The sequence below is a fragment of the Struthio camelus genome, chromosome 3 (assembly GCF_040807025.1).
Source record: "Struthio camelus isolate bStrCam1 chromosome 3, bStrCam1.hap1, whole genome shotgun sequence".
NCBI lineage: Eukaryota > Metazoa > Chordata > Aves > Struthioniformes > Struthionidae > Struthio > Struthio camelus.
This window is the reverse complement of record NC_090944.1, coordinates 123,447,302-123,472,910: the sequence shown is the minus strand read 5'-3', so window position 1 is coordinate 123,472,910 and position 25,609 is coordinate 123,447,302. Positions and strand designations below refer to the sequence as shown.

General features: G+C 47.1%; 1 protein-coding gene across 12 annotated transcripts in view; it reads right to left on the bottom strand.

The window, feature by feature from the left end:
• TOGARAM2 (TOG array regulator of axonemal microtubules 2) overlaps positions 1-21,771 on the bottom strand; it is a 55,272-nt gene extending 33,501 nt beyond the window's left edge. For 4 of the 12 annotated variants that reach the window (XM_068940076.1, XM_068940085.1, XM_068940086.1 and 1 more), the window contains exon 1: positions 5,846-6,373. The gene's annotated coding sequence lies outside the window, so the exon portion shown is untranslated. Of the gene's footprint in view, positions 1-3,446; positions 3,474-5,845; positions 6,374-8,256; positions 8,810-9,324; positions 10,089-10,131; positions 10,151-12,112; positions 12,268-21,520 lie in introns of those variants that run through there. The other 8 variants (XM_068940080.1, XM_068940079.1, XM_068940084.1 and 5 more) reach the window with 8 other exon arrangements.
• Positions 21,772-25,609: the final 3,838 nt, after the last annotated feature.

Below are 25,609 nucleotides of genomic sequence, written 5' to 3'. Positions count from 1 at the left end.
GATAGGGACTTCAGGTGCCACTCAAAGCTTTGGCTTCCTTACACATTTTAGTCCATTGCTTCTGATCTAATCGGAGAGGTAAAAGGAGACTTTCCAGCACATACCACACCGACCTTTTATCCTAACACACATCAGCAGTAAAATTCCTACGAACATCAGCGGGAACACAGATACGCCAGTGTGAACCACTTCCAAAAACCCCGCTCACAGATACCTATAAAGCTCTGTGATGAGAGCGTCTATCACTTCTAAGCGCAGCCTATAGGCTCGATCACGGATAGATGAGTTAAACTGCCGCAGAAGGACACGCGCCCCTGCGCTTGGTGGAAGCGGCAAAAGCAGGTGCGTAGCCGTGCGTTCTTTCCGCCTAACACACACAACAAAGAACGCCTCTCCAAGAACTGTGAGTACCCTACTACCAATCAATCAAACTTACAGCCAGAGAAAATGGTACCCTCAAGCACATTACAATAGAAAACGTTCGTATTACACCACAGCTCCACCCCCTGCCCAAGACATTTCACTCTTCTCAACAGCTTTCAAAGGGTTTATCTAGAAAAAAAAAAGCAAGTGATTTCAGATAGCCTGGAGACAGTTAGTTAACTCACTTCTGGCTTTAACCAGTCGAGATACACTCAAAGAGACAGCTTATAAGGTCAAGGAATGAAGGGCTAGATGCTTATTAGGAGTTTTTAGAGCCTAAATCTCACTGCTTTCAATGAAAGATGGGCACCTGCCAGCTTTAAAAATACGAGGTTAGGTCTATCTGGCACTGCATACATCAAAAACAAGGAAGACGACGTATCACTGAAAGAGCATAAAGATGGCATTATGGTACATTTTCTTTGGTTTCATCGCACAGGATAAATAACCAAGGTACACGCCATGGCAATTTTGGCCGGATAATTTCATCTGCTAAACGAGGCTGAGCGCGCCCCATTGCTTTAGGTATTAAAAGTGCCTGAGACAAATCACTGAGTGCCTGAAATGACTGTTCTCTTGTAGTTAGGACAGAAGGCTACCTCTGCTATTGACTTACTCTATAATACAAGGCCAGTCTCTCCACGCCTTAGTTTCATTTATCTGCAAGGTTATTCTAACAAACACTAGCATGCTACAAAACGTAATTAGGAAGGGCATTACTTAAAGCATTTCCATAGCCCCTGAAGGCTTAAATGCCTAAATTCAGAGCATAATTCCTAATTCAGGCCAGTTTTACGTGATATGGATAACCCCAGATGTACAGCTATTCAGGACCAACCCTTTCTCTTTGGAAAAAAGGGGCAGAAGATTGCACAGAAACCGCTGTAACCACAATGGTAATCACAGAGCAAGCAACTTCTCTGCAGCCTGAAGGAAGCGCTGGGTGTGCGGGATTCTTCTCCTGCCACTACTGCAGAAAATAAGTTGGTGCCATTCTCTGTACCTGAGAATAACAATGGCATTGGTTCATCACTGTGTGAGAAAAACTGTTAGAAAAATGGTTTTCCAAAGAGGAGGGAAAAAATGGAATAGAGTTGCGTTTGAACAGCTCCAAGCCCTGGTAATATTTCAGTAGACAATAACTGTGCTCCTTTCCATTTTTCTGCTGGGTGAATCAGAAGGAAATGCATCCTCAGGGATTTTCACCTTCTTTGGATCATTAGTACCCAGTAAATGAAAATAAAGATTATTTAATACCATTGTTACTTTCCTTCTCAACTAACAAGCTATTTCTCTGGTGGCTTCCCAGGGCTACAAACACACAGTATCACTGTGTTAGACTTGCCGACTCCTGCAATCCTACAGAGGCCGTTCAGGTTGGCACCGTGCGTGGATGAACCCACCGTCTCAACAGCCAGAGGCTGATCTTGAAGGTGCAATGAAACGGCAGTGATGACACGAGAACTTTTGCCAGTAGATTGCAGCTTTGCAGGGCCATAATGCAGCTGTAGCATAAAGTAAAACTTAAATCGCCCAAAGCCTGCGAGAGAATGACAGGGCAGATCCGTGTTACTAGTTGCATCTTCTTTTCCATTGGGAGCACTGGGCAGCGATCCATGAGGCACATGCGGTTTTCTCAAAGTCACTCATCCTTCAAGTCAGTGTGCAGAACGGTTTCCAGCTGCCAGTCATGCCGCTTTGGTAAGTTTTCAGTATCTAAGCTGCTTCCAGGGGAGATGCTCAGCTCACATGAAGTGCTCCCATCTCTTTTGGCATGATGATCCAGGGGTGCACACTTGAGGTTACACATGCAAAATTCATTTTCTTTTAACACTGGACTCGCTGTTTTGAAGAATTTCTGGACTAGCAAACTTGTTTCCTCAAATACTGATTGCACACGGTAAGGAAGCACAGGCAAACGAAATATCATTAAAAATTCCAAATGCCACCTATATGGGCTCTTTTAAAAAGTTCTGCCCTTACCTGGGCAAGGAAGGTACATCTCTCATTTGGAAGATCTTAAAAAGTTCAATATGCCCACCAAAAGCTCCTGCAATGGCTGCTTTTCAGCAGAGCAGGGGTGCTCAGCCATGAAACAAGAGTTACCGCAAACAGCGGCTTGCCCAGGGCAGCACACCAACAGTTCAAAATAAGCTGCTCCAAATGCCAAACCTCATTAGCTCCTTCAGTGGTAACCAAAAAGCACTCGAACAATTGCTCATTCCAGCGCTAATGAGGCGTTGCGCTGGACACCACGGTTATTTGCGTACTGCATACAAGCGTGCTCCCACTGAGCGCCGTGACGGTCTCCACTGGAGCTGCAGCCGAGCGCCGTCGCTTGCCAAAGGCAGGGGTGATGGATTGCCCCACAGGCTCCGGTGGCTGCAGGACACAACGGGACCACGAGGAGCCAGGAAGGCTGAAGCACGTTTGCCTAGAGTGTGACCCAGCCTCTACCAAAAGCATTAGCCAGTTTCCCCTTGTCATGGAGGTGCTTTGAAGAAAGCCCTTAAACCGCGAGTCCTTTGTCCCGTGAGGGGCCTTGGGGTGTTAATGCTGTATAAACAGCTAACAGCAGCAAGGCCGTGGTGGATAGCACTGGAAAAAACAATCAGCAGCTGCTTCCCTAAGAGAGAATGGGGTCTTGACGGGACACACAGGACTTTTGCCATAAAGGAGTCAGGAACAGGCTCTAGATGCCGGACAGCCAAGGCTCGGAGTGGAGAAGTCAGTCAGCACCTTGAACTAACGTATGCTCGAACCAGTGTCCCCCGTCTCAGACTGTCAGGCCAGCTGTTCATCTGCTCCCGTGCTCCCTGCGAGTATCGCATGGCTTCTCATGACAACTTCTCCCTAGAAAGATTTGACTCGTCCCCCTCAGTGCCTTACCTTCCTCAAGTTGTCTCGAGGAGAGAGGTCTCTTTCCTCATGCTCCTATGGGAGACTACCCTCCAGCATGAATAAAACACGTTCACGGGCTGGTAGTTGGCTCCCGGCGGAGCCCCGCGTACTGGTCCACGCACCTTTCCCAGAGGCACGGACAAGCTCCGAGCGCTCCGACAGTAGCAGGGCTTCACAGATAGCTGCATAAATCCAAGAGGCCTCCAGCTGAGCTTCCCGAGGGCTCTGTCCTGTTCCTGCGTAATAACCAGGCAGGGAAATTGTCAACGATCTGAAGCAACTTCATGCAGCTGCAACGTGGGAGCCGAGCTCTGTATTGAAATTTGTCATTTTGAGCAACAAGCACAGGGAGCACCAAGTGCAGGGCTGACATGCAAAAGCAGGAGCGTATCCTCTAATGAGACCGGTTTAATTGTCCATTTTATTACTCTTATATCTATTCTGCTGAGTCCTGGTACTGTTCTTAGTGCAGCGTGATCCTTGAAATACATTTCCCACTGTTCAGATTTCCTGGTCCTTAAAGTATTTAAGCACCTCTCTGTCTCGCTCAGGGTTTACGTCCGCCGTGCAAGCATCACTGAAATTTTTTTCCTAGCCTCCATCCAGCTATTGCCTAACACCGCAGGGTGCCCAGCTTCCCAGAGGCTGGCGCCTGCTTGGCACGGATGCTGCCCTGCAGCCGACCGGGGCCAGCGCCGGAGCACCTGGAGGACCCAACCCAGGACCTTCATGCACACTGGATAAACGTCCCTTCTCCAGCACCTCCCAGCTAGCAGCCTCTCCCTGCAGTGAGCTGGGGTCCCCGGAGTGGTGAAAGAGTAACGGGCCACCTTTGCCACAAACTGCACGGCTCACAGTGAGGGGGGTGAAAGAGCAATGGTTTCTGTCACTGGCCTGACAGAAAACACCACGTATTCCCACCGCCCTTGCTTCCAGCGCCTGAAAGCGAACAAAACGGAAGAAGGGCACAGAAAGGGGAAGTCAGCAGAAGCAACGCTAGCTCAGCTGCTGATTCACCGCCTGGCCCTCAGAGAACCATAAATCTTCAGGCCAGAAAAACGATAGGAGCATCTAAACACGACCTCTGCAGGCCACAGACTTTGAATAAGTCAACTTCAGGTTTGTTTGTTTTATAGGTCAGGTTCACCAGCTGAAAAGTAAAAGTGATACTTGGAAGCTTTGCAAAGCTCTCAGAGATCCTGGGGTGAAGAACATTACACAAACACCAAGAGTTGCTGTTGTCATTACGACAGTGGTCTCTGTAGCAGAGCTCCAGCTTGATAGATTGTGAGGGGTAAGGGAGCACAGACGTTATCAGGAAAAAAAAAGGGTAAAGATGAGAGTGAGAGCGAGAGAGCGAGAGAGCGCGCGAGCAAACATCTCTGTTAATGAGCAGAGTCCCTGTATCTTAATCCTTCAGAGTATGATTTGTTCTTCTCCCGCTCTCTGTGGCAGGCTGGCATCTCTGGATCCCAAAAGGACTTCAAGATGCTTTAGACTGAGGATCTTCCTTCATCTTCCTACATCTTTCCCAGATCTAATTTTCAGAGACGTGTGCTTCTCGTAATAAACCCCTCTGAAAACAGAGCCTAACCTGGAGGCAAGTTTGTTCATCACAGCGATATTGCTTTGGGACTAGGCATTTATGTATCAGAGAGCATGTAAGATTACTAAAGTTCTCTTTTCCTCTCTTTATTCGGAAAAAACACACTTCCACTTACCCCCCACAACCTGCGGAGCACGGTGCCAAGGTTAACCTTACCAAAACACAGCAGTTTAAACTACTGGCAAGAGCAGACTTGATTATATCCTGCAGGGGTGAACCAGCACCACTAAGAGCCACGTAACGCCGAGCAAAACCTCAGCAGGGGTCCGATTCAGAAAGTCGATTTGATTTTTACCTTGCTTGATTATACTTGGAAAATAACAGTGCAAATCTAGTAAGCGCCATCGGTGCAATTTATGCTTTTTTTGCAGTTTATGCTATTTCCCTGGGCCCAGAGGCAAAGCGACCCCGGGGATGGCCCCTGCCCAGGAGGCCTGATCCGAGCCGGGAGCTCTCGCTGGGCTGGAAACCACGCTGCCCCTCATGGACGTCTCTGCCAACAAAACACTTCAACTGATTGGCGGCCCCTGCCCTGTCCTTACCTCCCCGCGCGTTATCTGCCGCCCCAAGCACCGCTCTTCCTCCACACTCAGGAATCCCTCTCTTGAGGGACGCGCAAACTCCCCGGCACCCGGCCGGGGTCACCCCACAGAAGTTTCCCTTGTGCTGCTTTAGGGTTTTTTGGTTTTTTTTTTTTTTAATCCTTTTTAAAACGAGAAAAATTAAAGGGAAACAAAATCATCAGCCCAAGCCTTTCCCCCAGAGTTGATTGCCTTCTGGGAGAGGAGCTTGTACCAAGCAACCTCCAGCAGAGCGTGGTAAAAACCAATCGTCGGCGCGGTTCACGCTCGCCCCCCGCCGGAGCACCACCTTGCTGAGAAAGCAGCAGAGCGCGAGGCAGGGCTGCTCACCAACCTCCTTCACTTCAGGAACCCAGCTCCATGTCGTTAAGCTTGTACAGTCCCCTGTGAGCTGTAAATCCCGGCTGCAGGTTGCCTCCCGCAAGGAAACGAGGATTTCTTCTACTCCAGACCCTAGGTCTCCACAGATGCAAGCATGGATGTCCGCTCGGCAAGCCGGCCCCCTCCTCCAGGAAGGCAGCAGCCTCACGCTTACAGGTTACAAGCACAGCAAGCAAACGGTGTCACATACCAGGCATAAACAAGGCTGCATAGCAACCGCTTCTCTGAAGAAATCTCGAGCGTTAGATGCAAGGAATACGTCCTGCCTGCAGGGCTGCCAGGCATCTCCCTGGGTGCAGGAACAGAGGGCACCCAGGGGCCCTCAACAACACCCACACTCTCCATCTCCAAGCAGCAACATGCTCCACGTCCCTCCCCGCCTGTCCGCGACCGCTGCATGAGGATCGTCCGTGAAACTTTGCACAACGCCCAAGCAAACAGCAAGTTCACATCTTCTGGGAGCTGGCAGATGGGAGGGGACGGTTTCCACCCCCTCTGTTGCAGCATGAAGTTGTTGGTGACTTATCTGCGCGGCACATTGCTTAAACGGGCATTGTGAGCTTGGAGCCCCCTCTCATTTATGTCAGTGGAAATCTATAATAGTCCTATAGAAAATACCACATTCAGGTAGAATTAGCACGAGAGCACAATTCATTCCTTTGGACTGGCCCTCCCTCACGTGACATGGCCACAGTCACGGCAGTCTGCACTAAATGCTACCAAGCAAGAGTTCTCCACCGCCCCCATTACAAATATTTTATAATTCTCCTTCGTGCTGTGAGTAACCATGCAATAAAGAGCAGAAGCTCAGTTGTGCCACTGCATGTGCTTTGTTGCCATTATGCTCATACAAAAGCTACTTCTAAATGGGAGCAAAAAAAAAGATGTTTTTATCATTTCCATGTCTAGTCTTGAAATCTTCCATTACAAGGTTACTGCTGGCTGTACATAAACACACATACGTACACAAAGACAGAGACTTATTTTGTGCAGAGGCGCAAGGGTTCACGCTGCCGTTCTCCATTAACCTCAGGGAACAACAGCTCAGCCTGTTTTTTAACAGCGATCTGAATGGTAAGCGTCCACAAAAACGGCGAGAAAAGCAGTTGAGACTTTAAGCATTGAGTCCTGAACCCTTCTACCCAACCTGAAAGCCAACAGATAAATGCGAAGGGGCTTACTTGGGAAACGTGCAATAACTCAGCTTTGACAGGAAAAAAAAAAAAACAAAAAAAACCCCACAGAAAACCATCTGCAGGAGTTAGCAACCCTTCTCCAACTAGCAAAGGCCACATATCCACCCTCTTGTGATCTGGGGCCATGGCTGTCGTCTCACTTGGTAAAAGCAGCAGCACAGCCTTCAAAGGGAAGCACTGCCAAGCCACTGGTACCGGCGATGTAGGAGTGAAGGATGCAGTCTAAAAATGAGTCACCTTAAACTGCTCAATCCTCTCAGCTTCTTCAAGGCTGAGTAATCAGATACGTGAGAAAATAACAACCCTGAACACTGCAGAATGGCAGAAAAAGAGCTGACTGCAGCAAGTGGGCCTCCAAAGGCGACATCTCCTGTGTGCAACAGGAGGATTCGCCTGCCTGAGAGGGACAAGAGGTAGAGAGCTGCTCTCCGGTTCAGAGGCTGCTTTAAACCTTAGGAGACCCAGGGACAGTTGGGCCTTAGCCGCGTTACAAGACTTGGGGCAAGACTTAATCTGCTCCAGCTTCTGCCTATAAAGCAAGCGTAACAGAAGTTGTGCTTGTTCACCCATCTCTTGTGCTTGCTTTTTGGACAATAAGCCCTTCAGAGCTGGAAACTGTGTCTTCCTACACACACAGGCATCATCTAACAGAGCAGACCCAGCTGTCAGTCGAGACAATATAAAACAGTCATGGCAGAAGCTCTTCAAAGGACTTCCTTCGATATAGTGATTAGTCTGTTCCCTTTAATTAGGGAGCCAACGACGAGCTACTGGCCCAGCTCTTGTGAAAGTTAAACTTCTTCCTGGGCAACTCAAAGAGAGCGCTCTTACAGGGAAACAACAGTAGCATCCTGTAAAAGTGTGACCCTGGTTAAATCACCAAAAAATTACAAGAGTAGGGCTGAGACTGTCATGAAATCAGACTAAGACCAGCCAGGAGCATCCGACATCCTGCTTACCCTTCCTTTTAACATGGCTCCCTAACACTGAACCTGATGGGGCAGAGTCAAACTGATGAGAAACTTTAAAGCTTAAATGCTTTACCTTGAAAAGAGTAAGCCCAAGTTTTATTTCATACTACTAAACAGGGGGGGGGGGTGTGAAGTGGCAGACAACACAGGCAAAGAGAGCAACTTCCTTCCTGAGCCCAGCTTGCGACAGGACCCACCTCGCCTCCAGCAGCGCCACGCACCCGGCCGCGCTCTTAAGTCACCCGTACATCCAGCAATGATGCATTCACGTTACACGGGGAATGGTGCACACAGGCATCCTGGAAATGAGCCTGCTAACAGCTCTCGTAACAGCACTCCTTGACACAGCCATAGAAAAAACCGTGTTACAAGGTAAAAACCCGCTACTTAATCCATCGATAGCACCGCAGCTGCCTCCGCTGGGCTCCCCCTGGCGCGCCGACGGCCGCTTTCATCTCGGCAGGAAGCTCTGCCGAGGCAGGAGCCCTTGGGGCTTTTCCCATCACGACCTCGTTCGCGTGCTGGGCGAGGGCGATGGGCACAGCACGGCGTCCAAGCTCACCATGGACACAGTCTGAGCGCACAGCATCAGCGTTAATTGGAGCCCAGCAGACGGCTCTGGAGTCGGCGAGTTTGTACAGACCTTGCAGTTACGTGACCGAGGGCAGCACGAACCAGTTATTAATTGAGTGCTGGAGGTGCGAACGCAGCTTTGCGGACCGGTAGGAAAGGGCTGAGAGTTTCAGTAATGAGTACAGGTTGCGCTCCAAAGCCTCCTTCGGTGATAAAAATTAATGTGAGCTGAAATACCAACACACAGAAAAGGTGCATATGAAGGCCTTTTATTTAAAAAAAAAAAAAAAATCTTTATCCGGTCAGCTAGATGAGAAAATGCTGAGGCATTTCAAAAATAAGTCTAAAATAATATAGGGTTCAAGGCACTATTCTCATAGCGGCAGGCTAAGCGCTATGAGAGTTTTATACCGTGGGGATCAGAGGCTTTATGAGACTGACTGGCGGAAAAATTTGACCGGCTTGCCAAGTTTTTCTGGTGGAGAGAACGACAATTCCACGAAAATCAACGTAATGTGTGGGAATGTGCTTCTTTCAAGAATTTCTGTGAAAAAATACCTAAATAACTGAAAATTTGAAATATTTCTCAAATCCCTTCCTGAAAAAAAAAACAAAAACAAAAAACCTCCTACGTTCTGAGTAACCCTCATCCAAAGCAGTGAAAAACCATTACAAAATAAATAGCTACCTACCTCAGATACGTTTCCAGATCGGACCTCGAGGAGAGAAAAAAGCTCGTTTCCAGAGCTGCTTCTGAACAGCAGAAGAGCAGAAACTGCTGTACAGCACTGTTTAACCAGCTTTGCCTGGGCAGTCACGGAGCTTATTTTAACTTCTGTAAGGGCTGAAAAGGGACTTCAGGGTGCTTTTGGGGCAATATCGATGCAAAGGGACTCTGGCAAAGAAGCTCCAAGACGCGAGAGGACAAGGTATTTCAGGCTCTCAAGCACATCACAACCACAGCCCGCAAAGGACCGACAAACTGCAGCAAAACCCTCGGATCAGGGAGGCAGCGTGAAGGGAGCCCGGCCTCTAACACGCCGGCGACCCGGGTCGCTGTGTCTCCGTGCGCCGCGCTTTGCTACGCAATTCATTTGCGATCATATGGCGCGAAACTAACCCCCCTTGTTTCCCTCTATTGCTCATCTAGGTAACTGCATGTTGGCTAATGGCTGCCTTTAGCTCGCCGCCCGTCGCAGCTGCTCACTCCGGCCTCCTGAAGAGCCTGCAGCCCCAGGAAGCGGCACCTCATCTGGGGACGCAGAGGAAACAGCTGTTAGCGCCTGCTGCTTCGCGTGAGGGGCCGCCTTAACCAGGCCACAGCGAAGTCCGCGTTTCGTTCGCTTTGTCGTTAACGAGACCACCATTACATAGCAGGGAAAAACAGGGCCGGGCGGAGGGGAGGGTCAAAAAGCCCCAGGCCACCCTTCACGAACACAAAGCGCGGGAGCAGACGGAAAGGGAAAAACCAGGAGACTTTCCCCCGATCACGCCCTTACACGGGCAAACCAAAAGCAGGCCCGCGAGGCAGGTCGCTGACCCAGCGCCTGCGCGTACAACGCTCCCTCCTCCACCGCTCCCCCATCGCTGCGGGCAGGACGAGGCGCCCCGGGCCAACGTCGCGTGACTGGGAGGGGGTGCGCACACGTGACCGGCAGGGGCGTGTCAGAGGAGGAGTCACTTGACTGGAGGGGCGGGGACACGTGACCGGGAGGGGGAGTCGCGTGACCGGGAGGGGGCGGAGCAGCTGTGCTTGCAGGCGAGCGGGCCGCCCCCGTCCTGCCGCGGCAGCTGCGTGCCGAGCGGTAGGTACTGAGCTGAGTTTGCTCAAGGAAGGAGGAAACAACAACGGCACTGACCGAGGGGCAGCGCTGAAGAGAAGCGTTTGGGGGCAGGGAAAAAAATTCACAGAGAGCTATAGCGCCTTGGTGCAGGTGGGAAAAGGCGGGAGCGTGCACTTGGCCTCCACTGCGCGTTTTCCCTCAGGACGGATGAAGTATCGGTAGGAAACTTTGCGGCGTTCGGCCGCTAATAATAAAGCACTTGGGGAAGCTAGCCAAATAGGGCCGGCTCTCCCCTCCTGGCAGGCGGCGGAACTGAGGCACAGACCTTGAAACACAGGTTGTCAGCCTTGACCGCCACTGCTTCCTGTCACGCGTTGGAGATGCCTCGGATACCAGCTGATGTGGAAACGAATCTCTCTTCCCATATCTGGGTCATCCAGTTCCTCACCCGAGTGGGAGGGATTATGTCAGAAGATTTAACGGCTACCTTAAAGCAAAGCCGGGCCTTCGCCAACTTTCTCAAACATAAAATACTCTCATCTGGTTAACAAACCTGATTTTGAAATGTCAGGGAAAAACCTTCAGCATATGGACTAAAAGACAGAATAAAAGCTTCTTTATGTAATGAGTTCACTCTGCAAAAAAAGATGCAATAAAAAAAAAAGATGCAATAAAAACCTCCACTGAAAATATATTCTTCAGTAAAAATACAAGTTTTCTCCAAACACTTATTTTGGTTGCAGTGTTATATTTTCCACAAAACAGGTTTAAAAAAGAAAATGAAAGCCATTTTCGGCTCTACCCTAGTTGTGATCTTCAAAGACATTTGACACAGCAATGCAACCATTTGAAACACAGGAGGTCTCATTTTTGTGTCAAATGTTTGCCTTTTTAAATTTACACTAGAAAGTTTCCCAGAGAAACTACGGCCTCTGAAAGGAAGCACCCCGCCATTTCTTTTAAAGCAAAGGAACAGCCCAATGCAATAACGTGCCATAGGTTCATCTAACAAAGGAATAACTACAGAGGCTAGCTGCAGAAACCTGGCGTCTGTTACAACAGTCATTTGAGGCAAGTCTAAGTGGGTGCAATGCAAGAAAACCACAGATCTGTTCTCCTGAGCCCTAGCATGGTAGGTGCACACAATGCCGCCCGGACTGAACTTTCGCTAGAGCTCAGCCCAGCAGCGCTGGTAGACCCTTGCATGGATGGATCCATCCATCCACCTCCCACTGGCCAAAAAGCAGCTGCTTCCATTTCTGCCCCTGGGCTGAGTGTGTTAAGAGAACTGCAACACACCATTTCTTTGCAAATCAGAGCCACTGGCTAGAGATTGCTTTTCAGAGGTATCCAATTACCCCTGAAACACAGCCCTTACACATGAAGTACACCTGCTAAAGAGCCACCAGCACATCAAACTAAGACACAGTCACTGCAGGAGCCAAGGAGGAGCTGGCATGGATCGAATCCTTTTTTCTTGTGCAGTTTCCTAGCAGTAATAGAGGCTACTACAACTCCTGCATCCCTAAGTGTTCCTTTAACAAAAAAAAAAAATCTTGAAAGTATGACTCAGATGCTAATAAGTAAAATCTACTCCCATGCAGCTAGCCAAGGAGTTCAAGTTCCTTCAGCAAAAGGCATTAACCACAAAGCAAACAACATGCTTGTTGCAAGAATGACAAGAAGGGAGACCTACCTTCATCTCTGTTTTTATTTACATGCTTCCGTTAGTACCCAGGGAAGTTTTACTCTGGGCTGGGGGATGTGGCATGGTAAAAGTCTTCAGGTTTCAGAGTTCCTCAGGCCATCCATCACCCCTCAACTTCTCCTCGGCAATTCAGTCCCAAGGCATTAAACTGTCACAGCCCACTAAGAAATTAGACTTGATGACACCTAAGCAGATTCATTAATGCATTAGGCAAATGCAATCTGATTGGTTCCTTTTTTAGGCATCGGGCAAGCAGTCTGCAAACAAACCTGGAGGATGAGGCTCTCGGGGTGGGGGGAGCGTTGGCAGCTTGCCAAAGCTCTTGCTTAACCAGAGGGAAGGAAAGCACCAGCTCCCCAAAGCTGCACCAGAAGAATTTACAACCTAAATGCTTCAAGACAGCAAAAGACAGAAGGTGCCATCAGCCGCTTTTGCCGTCTGGAGAGATGATGCAGTTTCCATACGCGCCACGTGCTTCATAAAGCACAGGGCATTTCTGCTTTAAAGGTAATGCAGCACTAATCATCACCAAAACAAATCCCAAGGGACTGTCACTTGCCTGCGGGCTGATGACACTAAACACCCCTAGATTAATCTCCAGGCCTGTACAGGGGGTATATTCCAGCTATTATTCATAACCACATGGTCGCTTGTTATGTAGCTGCACTGACTTACAAACTTTATAAGCTCACTTACTCTTCCGTCCTAATAACACAGCCTGAACAACAAGGCCACCAAACCAAAGCCGGGCTAACAGAAGCTGGTGTCAGGCACGTATCCTCACTGCTGATCTTGTCACATCACATAACACACAGCAGCTGTCACAGATGGCAACACTCAAACATCTGTCCTTCCTAGAGGCTCACATTTTATTACTGATAAATATAGCTATTGGCCCTGTAATTCTGTAGAGTTACAATTTTGTGGGACGCTGGAACGCATTATGTTTGGCATAAATTTAACTTTGCGTAGGCAATTTGCCGGTAGCACTTTCACCTTGGGCTCTGACCTCATTGGACCTCGTGAGTACAGCCGAACCAGACTGCAAAGATGTTTGGAGGAACGTCCTCCAAACAGGAATATCCTGTAGCGCAACAGGAAGCGGAGCCAGCAACCGCGTAAGAAACGCTCTTCTAGGAGGCACTACCAGCCCAGCAGTTCAGTAAGACATTTTGTACATGACTGCAAACTGTGCCACCTTCGGGGGGAGAAAGCAGGAAATTCCACACCATCATGGTCTATACTTAAATGTACTTAGGCACGGGAATATTATCCCTATGATCCAAGAGGACGTAGCTATTTGTATGCTGCTCAGCTAAATTCCCCCTGACGTGCACTGTCGTTCTTCACTGCAAGGTAACAGTGAACCGCTCACACCGCAAAGGATAATGCGGCAGTTTCCTGTGGAGCACAAGAGCAGCCACAGGCTGGGTCGCACCAACGCTCTGCCTAGCCCACACAGCTATCCTTAGCAGCGGTCAGCCCTGGATGCCTTATGGAAAGTATAAGCATGCAGGTACGTAGCGGTGCTTCCCTTCCTCTCCAAGCTTCTTAAATCTTCCAAATTCCCAGCTCAACTTTTGCTTAAAAATTTCTTTGTGGTTCTTCAAAACAGGAAAGCCTCATTTAGGAGGCTACTCTGCATGCATGCGCGTGTTTTATGTACCTGCACACAAACCAATTGTTTGCTTTCACAGGAGGGATTTTGCATGGTTTACTAGAACTAATGCTCCCTATTTTTCTACAATAACCACAAATGCCAACTTCATGCTTCTGGGGACCCCAGCAAGACCAAACTAATGGATGTATGGCTCACAGTGCTATACACCACATAAAGGTGAGGCAATCAGACTTCAAAATCCCTGCTGATAATTTCCTCTTTTTGCTTTAAAAATCGTTTTTTTCTACCGACATCCATTTAATTCTGCATTTAATTCTACTGCTATATACATATAAAGAGATAAGATGCTTTGCTAAAGTTTTAATTACCTGCTCCTTCAGGTAATGGCTGATAGAGCTCTCAATGAGCTTTGAAGTAAAACAGTATCAATTGACGCGTTTTCTTTGTTTAAAAATGCAAGCTTTGGTTGAAATGTTTGTGAATGTTTGTGAATGAATTGGCTGGCAAATATGGCTTATTTTCCTAGCTACAAACCAATACTGACTTTTATGCAGGAACTGATTATTAGCAAATATTTTCCAAATCGCTCACAGAAGCGATATTCAGCTGAATAATTATTCTTGGAGCAATTCACCACACTGCTGCCTCGGCGTTCATGGGTACACGTCTAAGTGGATGTCCAAACCATATGGCATTGTTTCTGCTTCCCAAGTAATTGAAGCAGAGGAAAAAACAGAAACAAAACGAACCCTAAATTACAGCTACTTCTGAGTCTGCATTTTAAGCAAGTAATTATATGTATTAAAACTATTGATGCTTTGTGATTTCTGAATGTTGCCCTGAAGAAATCAGTAGCCAGCCAAAAAAGCTCCTGCAATGACTACCACGATGCAGCTCTTCCCTGAGGATAATATCTCAGTGAGATCATGTATTTCATTCACAAAAACATAACCCAACTTTTCTTTTTCCCTTTCAGCCTGCTCTATTGGTTTTTCATCCTAGGACTTTTCCTAAGCCTGAAGTCCTAGCCAAAGCAGTCATTTGCTGTAAAAGAAAGTGTAACTGTGTCAAAGCACAGGTTTTTATGACTGTGCCCTACTAGACAGGTACTCAGGGACTCTGCCACTACTTGGTGATGCTGAACAAGGCGTTTCTATTACCTGGGCTTTAAGGTCTCCAGGGGGACACGGGACCACAATTTCACAGCCTAAAACCCCTGTGACCCTCCCTGCAGCACCCAGCCTGTCCCGTACCCACCTCCACCAACCACCACACAGGGAAAGTCATCTGCTCATTGCCAAGCAAGGGCACACGAGCCCCAAACAGCTGCATATCTCATCAGCAGAGCTGAAGGAGTAAGTCACTTGCCTGTCCATTAGCAGCCTAATCCTTGTTTCACCCAACTGAAACGCTGCAATTTCCTTTACTGAAGGACAGTTATAGGGACACAAATTGTAACGAGCTGGAGAACAGCATAGGAAGCAGCACTGAATAACTTTCAATTCATCGTTGTATTATTTGGGTTCTGCTTTGACCCAGCAGGAGGGTTACATGAAGACAGACTGGATTCTGAATAGGAGGCAATGTCATTGCATGACCAATTCATTATATTTTTAGGGAAGGTAGCGGGAGAAGAGCCAGGCTGCAGCAGTAGTCCGCTCTTCGCAGCGTCTCCAACATCTTCTCCTGATGGAAGCTGACAAAACCTCCAGGCTCTTGCATGGCGCTTGAATGGTTAAGTATACCTCAGTGCACAACCCCCACCACCTCTTCTTTTCAAGTAGGATTCAATGTCTTACCCCGTTTCACATCGGGCCATCACTTCACTTTTATAAGCTGTATGATTAAGACCTTATATAAATTTGATTTAAGGAGAGCCTGCACTTTGGATGACTCCACTGAGAGCAAGGCAGAAGGGCCCCGGCAGGTCAGGGCTCAGTTCATTTGTTTTTTTCCCCCCCCCTCAAACATCCAGTGCTTGAAGAAGGGGTCCTAGGGAATAGGACAGATCTGAACAGAGGTGTCACTAGGAACCAGATCCCTTGGGGATCTTAAGTTATTGTTTAATTCATAAATTTCCAAATAGTTCGTATGAAGCGCTCGGAAGCAGATTTCACCTCTGCGTTCATGCCCGCCGTTAGAATGAAATACCGTATCTGCCCACTGCGGGGTTCTCGCGCCTTTCTCTAAAGTATTGAGTCCATGACTGTCAGAGGTGGGATCCTGCATAAGACAGATGACAAGTCTGATCCAGTCTGCCAGTTCGTATATTCATGATTAAGCACATCTAGTCTCTGGCCTTTGTGAAACAGGCCGACTAAATTAGCTGCAGCTTTATTCCTCTCTCTGCCTAGTTTTCAGCTAGCTGATTTCACATTCGCTTGCAGTCACATAATCAATAACTTATTTATAAATGTCTTTTCAAGCTTCATAAACAACGCTGACAGGTAAGAGTAACAATTCCAGAGTCAGGTACACACTCCAAAGGAAGAGGTGGGTAGCTCTACATCCATGTCTGTGCTGTAGCCGGTAATGCAAGGCATATCAAGACAAATTCAATAATACATGACCAGGGTGTTTCAGAGTACTCAACAAAGCTTTACCGGTTCAGAGGGTAAAATGCTAAGCATCATGCAGAGGCTGCTCAAGGACTAATTGGAAAGGGAGGAAGGAGCGGGAAGCCACAGAATATTTTAAGTGATGAGGATAGCTGCCAAGGAACTACAGTTTCTTATTTTTCAGTTGGATGTTGACCCTTAGAGTCCCTCACTTCCAGATCAACTCATTATGTTCCTAAGCCTTATCTGCTTACGACAGCAGTTTGGAGAAGGAAAAAAATAAATAAGTTCTTCATCTCAGTCAACTTGTTACCAAATTGAGCATCCACAGCCCAAACCAGCTCTCAGAACCAGTCTTCTACCCCAGGCAGGGCACAGAAGGACATACCTCACCCTTTCCAGGAGTTGGGATTGCCTGCTTCATGCAATAAAAAATAAAAAAAGAGTTTTACGGATTAAACAAGGAGCCTGCTAATATCAGCGGTCTAAACCACTAAGGCCACAGGGCTGGGAATTCTCCAAGGATCAGGATGAAGCAGTAACTGAGGGGGCTCATGAATTTTCGCAAGTAAATAGCACTTGTTTAGCATGTACTCTTTGGTGCCATCGCTGCACTGGCACGGTGGCAACCAGAATAGATGAAAAATTTAGGCTCCGAGGGAGGGGAGGGGGAAACGTCACAAAACCAGACTCCACAAAACCCACTCAAATTGCTACAAGATAGCTCACATACAAAGGCAATAGGTACCAGTATAAAACACTACAGTGACAGTATAAAACTCCTAGAGGCCCCCTTTGGCAAAATCTTGAAAGCAAGGCAGGTATCTGCAGCTGTTTAAGGACTTCTCATTGCTTGCAGCTGTATTCATATTTCTGAAGGGAAAGTACACAGCTAAACTTGAGCTCTTCCCTTGAGGCATGCATCAGAGTTGCAGTTGCACGGTTCCTCATTTTTGTTTCCCCCACGCCTCTAATGACAGAGGATTCCTTGCTCATATGTACACAAATACACACACACACACACATATATATGTATACACACGCCTCCCTTCCACTCTGCCAGCCCTTCCCCTGTTCACATATTGAACAGGAATTGTTCCCTACCAAAACCATGCTTTAAACCCTCTTAATGGAAATGCAGAATGCTGCAGCTTAGAGAGATGGAGCAGAGGAGAACCCCAAACCTCCCCTCTCCAGGATTTTAGAGCACGATAGTACAAAACAGTGCTAAAAGCTGTTTTCTAACCAGAATTGTTTACTGGGCTCCAGCAGTGCGAAACCATACACAAAGGAAAGACTGACAAACGGAGGGACGTCATTCTTCAGAGATGCTAACCTGGCAACTGAAAGAGTCAAGCGGACTGGGGAGGTTAATGGAAGGAAGATTTGCACAGGGGAATATACTCTAATCTAATCCTTCAACAGCTATAACGCGATGACACTTGGAGCCCAACTCAGCAAGCCCTGTTTTTGATGTTCAGAGCATTTCTCAGCAGATGCAATTAAGACTCTAATCTTAAATCCCTGGGAGAAAATAAAATCTTTGGCCTCAAAGTTACACGAGATCACCTTACCTAATCAGTCAAGACCTCTTTGAGTGACACAGTAACATTATTTCCTGCATCTGGGCTCAATGCTTCAACCCTATGCGTTGGGCTCCCTTGGGCAATTCGCTAGCTCTTACAGGCCACAGCAGATTACACCTGTGACTCTCCCAGGCCTCCGGACCCTTGGCCACTCTTGTCACCAGTTTCTCCTCTCCTCCCAACATGTCAGTGATGTCTCAGTATCAGACTGTCTCCAAAGGGCAGCCTCAGTAATACATTTAAACACATACTTCAGTCTGGGGAACAAACGTTAGCTGCATAATGCCACATCACCACCTTCAGCAGAAGGTACGCAGAGAGATCAAGGGGGAAACATGGCCTTTATGGGGGAACCAATAGAAGCATTTGCTTAGAATATTATTTCTTCATTCACCCAGTGAGGAACATAACAGCTTCCCAGGATTATTGCTCCCCTGCCCCAACTCTAGCCCCTAGGCGTCAGCATCTCATTCTGATCCCCTCCCCAGGTCACGACGGGAACCACCAGCGGGGAAAACGCTACGTGCTGACCGTAAAGCAGCATCGCTGGGTTTTAGGACTGCTGGTGCTCCAGCCAGCAGGGAATGGGGACAAACTAACAGGTTTCAGGCAACCTGCACATTCAGCCTAATCACATTGGATAAATTAGACTTGGTTCTCTTGGGAGGTGCTTTCTGAAACCAAGAGAACTAAAAGCACACTTGAAATCGATGAAAGCTGAGATCCTGTGCACGCTGGGAAAACTTCGTGGACCAGAGAAACACATCTCACAAATGAAGGTGAACACACGGGCCATGCTTATTTAACTGTTTTCTACAGCTATCTTCTTACAAGGACTAGACTGGCAACCTTTTGTTGTCCCTGAACGTGCTTAAATTCTGCATATCTCCAAAAGTGCTATCACTGCTGTACATTTAAAAAAAAAAAAAAATTTTCCTTCTTTTTCTGTCATTCCAAGATTTTAGAAACATTGCAAGAGCCTTCTCCATAGAAGGGAAAGACTGCTGTTGTGTAAAGCAGAGTCAGAAGTCGTGCTCAAAGGAGCACAACACCAAGGCCTGCCTGTTTAACGGACCGCAAAGGCTTGGGGAGAGATCCTGGTCCACACAGACCAAGGCAGAGCACTACTGCAATGTTGTATTAGCTACATTCCTCCCCACCGTTTTTCAAAGTGTTTAGAAATCTGGAAGCTGCAGACTGAACCAAAAAAAAAAAAAAAAGTCTATCCCGATGGTTATTTTCTCTTCCAGTCCCCAGAAGTTATATTCCCCTCCTGAGGGTGTATTAGGTGTTTCTCTGCCTGGCTCAGCCAGAGAGCCAACACGTCATTTGGTCCCCTTCCCAAATCCCAAAGCTCGGTATCAGGATGGCCCTACCCGTCCTGTCAGTCCCCTTCCCTGCCTGTCCTGGAGACCCAGCTGAGCCATGACATCTACAGACTGACAGCCACAGTCTGACAGCACCAAATTCTCACCTCACTTTCCGTGCCCGGCCGCCTCAAGCGGCAGACCGGCTCCGTGAGGCTGCACCGGGGTCTGCGACAGCGACACATCCCAGCCTTCCTCGCAAAAATCAGGCGGCTCCGTTGCAGTCCATACTCTTACCCAGTAGGTATCCAGGTGGATACGTACTCCTGAGAGGGGTGCCAAGAGACGGGCTCCGCTTCTTTGCTTAGGCCTTAGACAAGGCATGACCCTTGAACTGTGAGGTAAGAGCCAGGTAAAATATTTTAGATTACAGCACTCTTATCAATGCATCCATTTTTAAATGCTGGAATATGACCAGGAGTACTACTGCGTTCAAGACAAGCTCTGAACGACACGGAAAACTGAAAGCATCTGCTCAGGTGAGCAGTTCTGGAGCAGGGTTTCACTTGACTCATTGCCTGCTGCACTGCCCCTCAGCAGCACTCCTCCCCAGAGCAGAGTGAGGAAAACAGACTTTCCAGTTTGGTGCCTGAATAAAATAAAGGACAACATTTGACTCGAATAAAGAAGTGACACGATTGGAGGTTGCCTTACGATTACTTACAGAAGATTAAATCAAAACATTAAAGCCAGTTTAAAAACGGCAACTTTGAAAGAAGTCAAAGGTTCTGTTAGAGAATTAAAATAAAATGCGTCAGCATCTCCCCAATACAAAAAATTCAAAATTGAAATCTTCAGTTCTTCTTTCCCTTATCATTCACATGGCCTCCCCCTCTTTCCGCACCAAATTAGCAAATTATTATAGCCTGCTCAAAAGTAAATTCTTCTTCTGCAAATGTACCATTTCCAAGTTATATTGAAGACTCACTTCAAACGTGAGCTTCCAGAAAAGTATTCAAGACACCATTTCTAAGCAGAAAGTAACCTTATATCCGTAAAAATACGGACTTCTGCTGAAAGACATTCAGCTTAGGAGGAGATCACCTGTGAGCGGTAAGTGACCACTGTTCTGACTCATCCTTATCACATACGTGTCTTGGAGACAACGGGCACCTCATCCAGGGTACAGAGAAAGGTTAACCAGCACAGCAGCGTGCAGAGCAACGTTCTGCTTGCAACATTTCGGAACCCTTAAGAGGGGCCTGGATGCCACCTAGTGCTGTTAAAAACAAGGCAGCAGGTCTTCATCACAAAAAGACTCAAACACAAATTTTTCCCCCAAGTCTTTTCCGGTTTCAATGCATCACGCATCGAGCTGGCTTCTTACTACAGCAGAGTCAAGTCTTAAGACTCGGCAACTTAAAGCGAAAGCCTTGCGCACGCTCATGAGTGCATTGTATGCTGATCAGAAGCTAGCTGACAGACTGGCTATGCTCTGGCGTTTCTTCTACATGCAGCCACGGCACAAGTGTTAGAAAAACCGTCTATGATAAGCAAAAACAGGCAAACTAAGCCGGAACTTACGGAACTCTGCAAGGCAGGGGGCAGGAACGACCCCCGGGAAGCACCAACCAACCTCCAGAATCAGAAGCAGACTGCCTCACAAAGCTGCAGCAACTGCAGCTTTCAGCTCCTTATAAAGCAAGTTTTCTGTGGAATGACCTTAGTTAAGCAGAAACGTATTTACAGATAGAGGGGGAAAAACCCTTCATATAAACATGAAAATATTTCATTAGAATTGAGAAGACTGTAGAAAAGGAACTGTCAGCTTAGGATTCACTTGACAGAGAGGTAAAGCCTTCCCTCCATCTTATTAGTATCCCTTACTAAATGTGCATCCTTCTCAAATTCTTTCATTGCAGCTGCAAAACGTATTTCAGTTATACCCCTTGCCTTGAGGAGTTTGACTGAAAGATAAAGCTTCCGAGAACTGCAAGTGCAGCGAGGATCCGAGCTCCTTCCCCCTAAGGAACGCTGGGAGCCATCAGCTGAAACAGCGACTACAAATACCAGCGTACGTATGTTCCAAGAGCTTACACCACGAGATTTGTTGCATTACAGAAATCTCTCAAACACCACAACTGCAGCAAAAGCAACTTCTAGCAACCTCTCGCTGTCAGTCCCCCTTCCCGCAGAACCCAGATGCAGCTGGGACAGAAAGCATTTCTTGGACCGGATAACAAGTCCCTCCACTGGAGACAGCTGAAAGGGTCGTCGGTGGCTGTACTAGACACAGCGTGTGATATCGTTTCAGTCCGACTTACCTCTACACCAGATTTTTGGAAAGTGTCACAAATGGTCTTGCCCGATTCAGAGTGGGAAGATTTTTTAATGCATTCATTGATGTGGACATGAAAGAGACTCTTGTTGATGCCAGTTTCCCACAGCAACTGTTGCCATGGTTATAAATCATTTATGGCCCCCCGCCGGCCAACAGCTGAACATAAAGAACGAGTTTACTACGTGCAGGAGAGCCCGACAAACACACAGGCTCGCTCCTTCTGAAACGTGCCATCAGACACTGAAGCGCCGTTGACTTTTTTTGGAGGGGCTCGGGGAAGTCTGTAAAATCACCAATGGACAAGCGCTCTCTAACGCTGATGAAAGCAAACGGTCCTTCACATCACAGATGCAGAGATTAAGGGAGGGTGATTTAAGCACGAGCGTGGAGTAACCATAACGGGAGGAACGTACAGACAAGCCCCCTCCTCCAAACCCCCGTGGAGCTTGGGGGAATAATTTTTGCCTCAGGGACAAAATGCTCTACTAGTTCCTAAAAATATTCCTAATTTATAGTGCTCATTACTGAGCCAAAATATTTGAAATAAACCAGTTACTCCCATATCTGTGATTAGAAAAGCTTTGCATAGACTCCAAGTCTGACCGTGACTTCACTTCCTCTCCTGGATGACGAGAGATCCACTTAAACAGACCTTGCTTATCTATCATCCCTTCTTGCTGAGCAATGTTGTATCTTGCTGCCAAAACAGACGCGAGGGTGAAGATACTCAGACTTTTCCTCGTGCAGAGGCCCAGGCTCTCTTCCAAACAGAAGGATTTTCTCCATGATCTCCTTGACTTTGCAAGTGCTGGATATGAGGCAGTTTTGAAGAAAAGACTCTCAAAAAAATATATGTCGGGCAGTTGAGTCAAAAACAATCATTCTGGCAATAACCAAATACATTTTCGCAAGTTATCTCCTCTGCTTGAGCACAGTGGTTTCCCATGCTGTTTCTGCAACCCTAACTAAACAGGAAGTTGATTTCTCTCTCTCCTGTTTAAACCAAGACCTTATAAATCTTTCAACGAACTGAAAAACATCACAGCCGTCACAATTTAAGAGCCGAGGCATCCAGACACTCATGCGATATCACGTGCTATTTGCTTTACTACATCATCTCCAAACCACAGCTTCAGCGACCCTTCGTGTGACACGCGGCGCTGTGCACACCCAGTCACAGAGAGCTCAAGGACCTGCACTCTGGGAGGGGGGTGGTGAGACCAATCCCAAATGCTGCATGCTGGAAGTGTATGACCACATGGCACCCAGGTGAAATAGCAGACTGGGGGGGTAGGAATAGCTTTTCCTTTCAGTGTTAAATCACTCTGTTCTCTAAAGGAAAGCCACCCACCATAAGTTCACTCACAAAGTATCTGGCTCTTCTACAAACCAGGGACACAGAGAATGTCCTGGCTGGTTCATCAAGGTCCCACACATGTAAGCACGGGCACATCTGCAAGGAAACAGAGCATTTGCCGCAATCATCTCTTCAGCCCTTTAAGGGAGCAGGGAACCAACAACCCACAGGCCACAAATTAACCTGTGCATAAACCAAGATTAAATCTCTAGGGAATGAAAGAGCAAAACTGCAGACAGCAAGCAGTTTTCCTCTACCACACAACAGCTCCCTCCTATGCAAAAAGGCCAAATACTGTGAGTGTGCCAAGCTCCTGATTAATAACAGAATGCCCTAAAGCAGAACTCTGTTATTAGGCTACATACCATATCTTAGTAATTTGCACATGCAGTTTTCAAATGTCAAAGTGCTGATATTCCCAGTAATGAGGAATGTTCCAGGGACTAGGTGTGTATCTTAAATCTTTCCTTCTTTTCTCCCTTTCCATATTCTCCTCCTCTAACCTTCTTTGAACAATGTATGTTTTGTTTTTATTTGCAACTTCTTAGACCAATGACCTTGACATACTTAATTTCAGACAGAGAAGCCACCAGCCAAAAAAAAAAAAAAAAGGTTTAAGCTTTTCAAGGAAATCAGGAACATCCCTTACTACCGCTTGCAGCGAGCCCAAGAGCAAAACATCCATATTCCAAGTCTGTAAATAGCAGAACCTTGAAAACACACAGGTGCACATCCCACACAGACAGCTCTTATTCCCCTGCCAGAACTTCAGAGAATCAGATGAAAGACTGAAATATTTAGCAAGAGAGGCAACAAGCAGGCTCTTGCACCAAGTTCTGGTATAGTACTAAGTCCCTGCAGAAGAACTATAACAACAGATGAAAATCAGAGTCACACTGTCTTACAATAGGATGCCTTCAGCAACAATGAGATCATGCCATCCTCAAAAGCACAATTCACTGGTTGCTGTTGTTGCCCAGGAATCTGAAATATTTCTGTGAAACAGGAGTGACATCCTGTGGTCATTTGAGGTATTGCTCCTTACAGCCTTCAAAGTTCATTTATTTCCAGATCAGAACCTGGAATTAAGGCTACCACACAGAAAGCAACAAACAAAAAAAAACCCTCAAGTTGTGCCGTGGTGCCTGGACAAACATTTCCCAGATGCTTATAAACAGGACATAATACTAGTTAGACTAATAAAAACAAAAGCACACCTCAAGGGTTTCCACCTCGTGGATTGGTTGACTCTGTAATTGATAAGGCTTGCTCTGGACATCTTGGATTCTTTATACAGCCAAACTCCACCATTCAGAAGAAGCAGTTACAGTCTATCCTCTTCACTGCACTAAAAATAGCAGGGCTGCAAGGGATGACCCGGTAGTAAAGTGCTGCTACCCTGTTCCAGTTTGCTTTCTCCATGTTACGCTGTCTTTGAAAGATAAGACATGACCAGTTCAGAGTCATCAGCTGGCTGAAACTTAGGCTTTGTAGACAGGTAAGGGGTTGTAAGGGATTAGAACGCGTTATCAGCTCTTAGCTGAGGGTAATTTTTTGAACAACTCAATTGCTTGCAGTTGCCATTCCCAAATAGTTTCATGCAAGATAGCTGCTTAAAGATGATGCAAGCAGAGGGCTCAGAGGACAGTGTGACCTGGTTGTTTAACACTGCAGTAGGAGACGTGAACTCGTACCCTCTGCTACCAGCTTGCTGGTATCTAAGTCATAAATGAAAAATCCTCAAATTCCCCCTCCTCTTCCTGCTGCCAGGTTCTCCCACAGCTCCCCTACTGGAATGGATTTCTACTGTGCTGAAGTGACAGACACAGGTAATGCCTAACCTAAAGGCACATTTGAGTTTCCAGTGCCGCTATTTCTCACACCCAAACAGTGCCAACAAGGTACTCAGCCCATTCTCCTGCCCACCAGCCTGGGGCTCCCGCTTTGTCTTCCAGAAAGGCTGGGACACAGCTACATGTAGGACGCTGCACGACCAAACGCAGCTGCTGCTTGTGTTACCCAAGGCCCCAAGAGCTCAGCAGATAAAGGCACTCACCTCCAACAAGCCTCCATTTGCATCCATCTTTTGCTTGATTTGAAGCCAGTCTGCATATGGGAACATCAACACTGGTTAAAAACTTACATGGCAGTTTAGCTTAATTTGGTAGCTTGCAAGAGTACAAACAATGCACACGCGTTTGTATTTATTTTCACAGTATCTCAGCAATGAAATAACAACCCAGCTTTACAAAATGAAGAGACTAACGTGCTGTGAATTAAAACACCCCAAAGACTGGAAGCGTCAAACTGCAACCTGCCTACCTTCATCTCTCTGAAATCAGAACACACCTCTTCCAGCTTTGTCAACAATACAATAATCCACTGTGCCCTTCAGGTACCCTCGCAACCCCACAGCAGTGAACAAACCAGCAGATATGACTGGGAACACAGGGAGCTATGAAAGCAAGAATAACAGATGCTTTTCACAACACAGTAACCTTTAGGTTGGATTCTTCTTCCACTAGAAATCTGGTTTGTACAAATAGGGCATTTCATCCCTAACAGCCTCCTATGGTCTCTCTCAACAAACACCACAGGACAGGTATTTGGTAAAGGAGATGTATATTTATTCACTTTACAAAGAGGGCGGTCTCTAGTTGCAACAGCTCCATTTATAGACAAATATATTGTACATTATACTGGTGAATGGCTCAA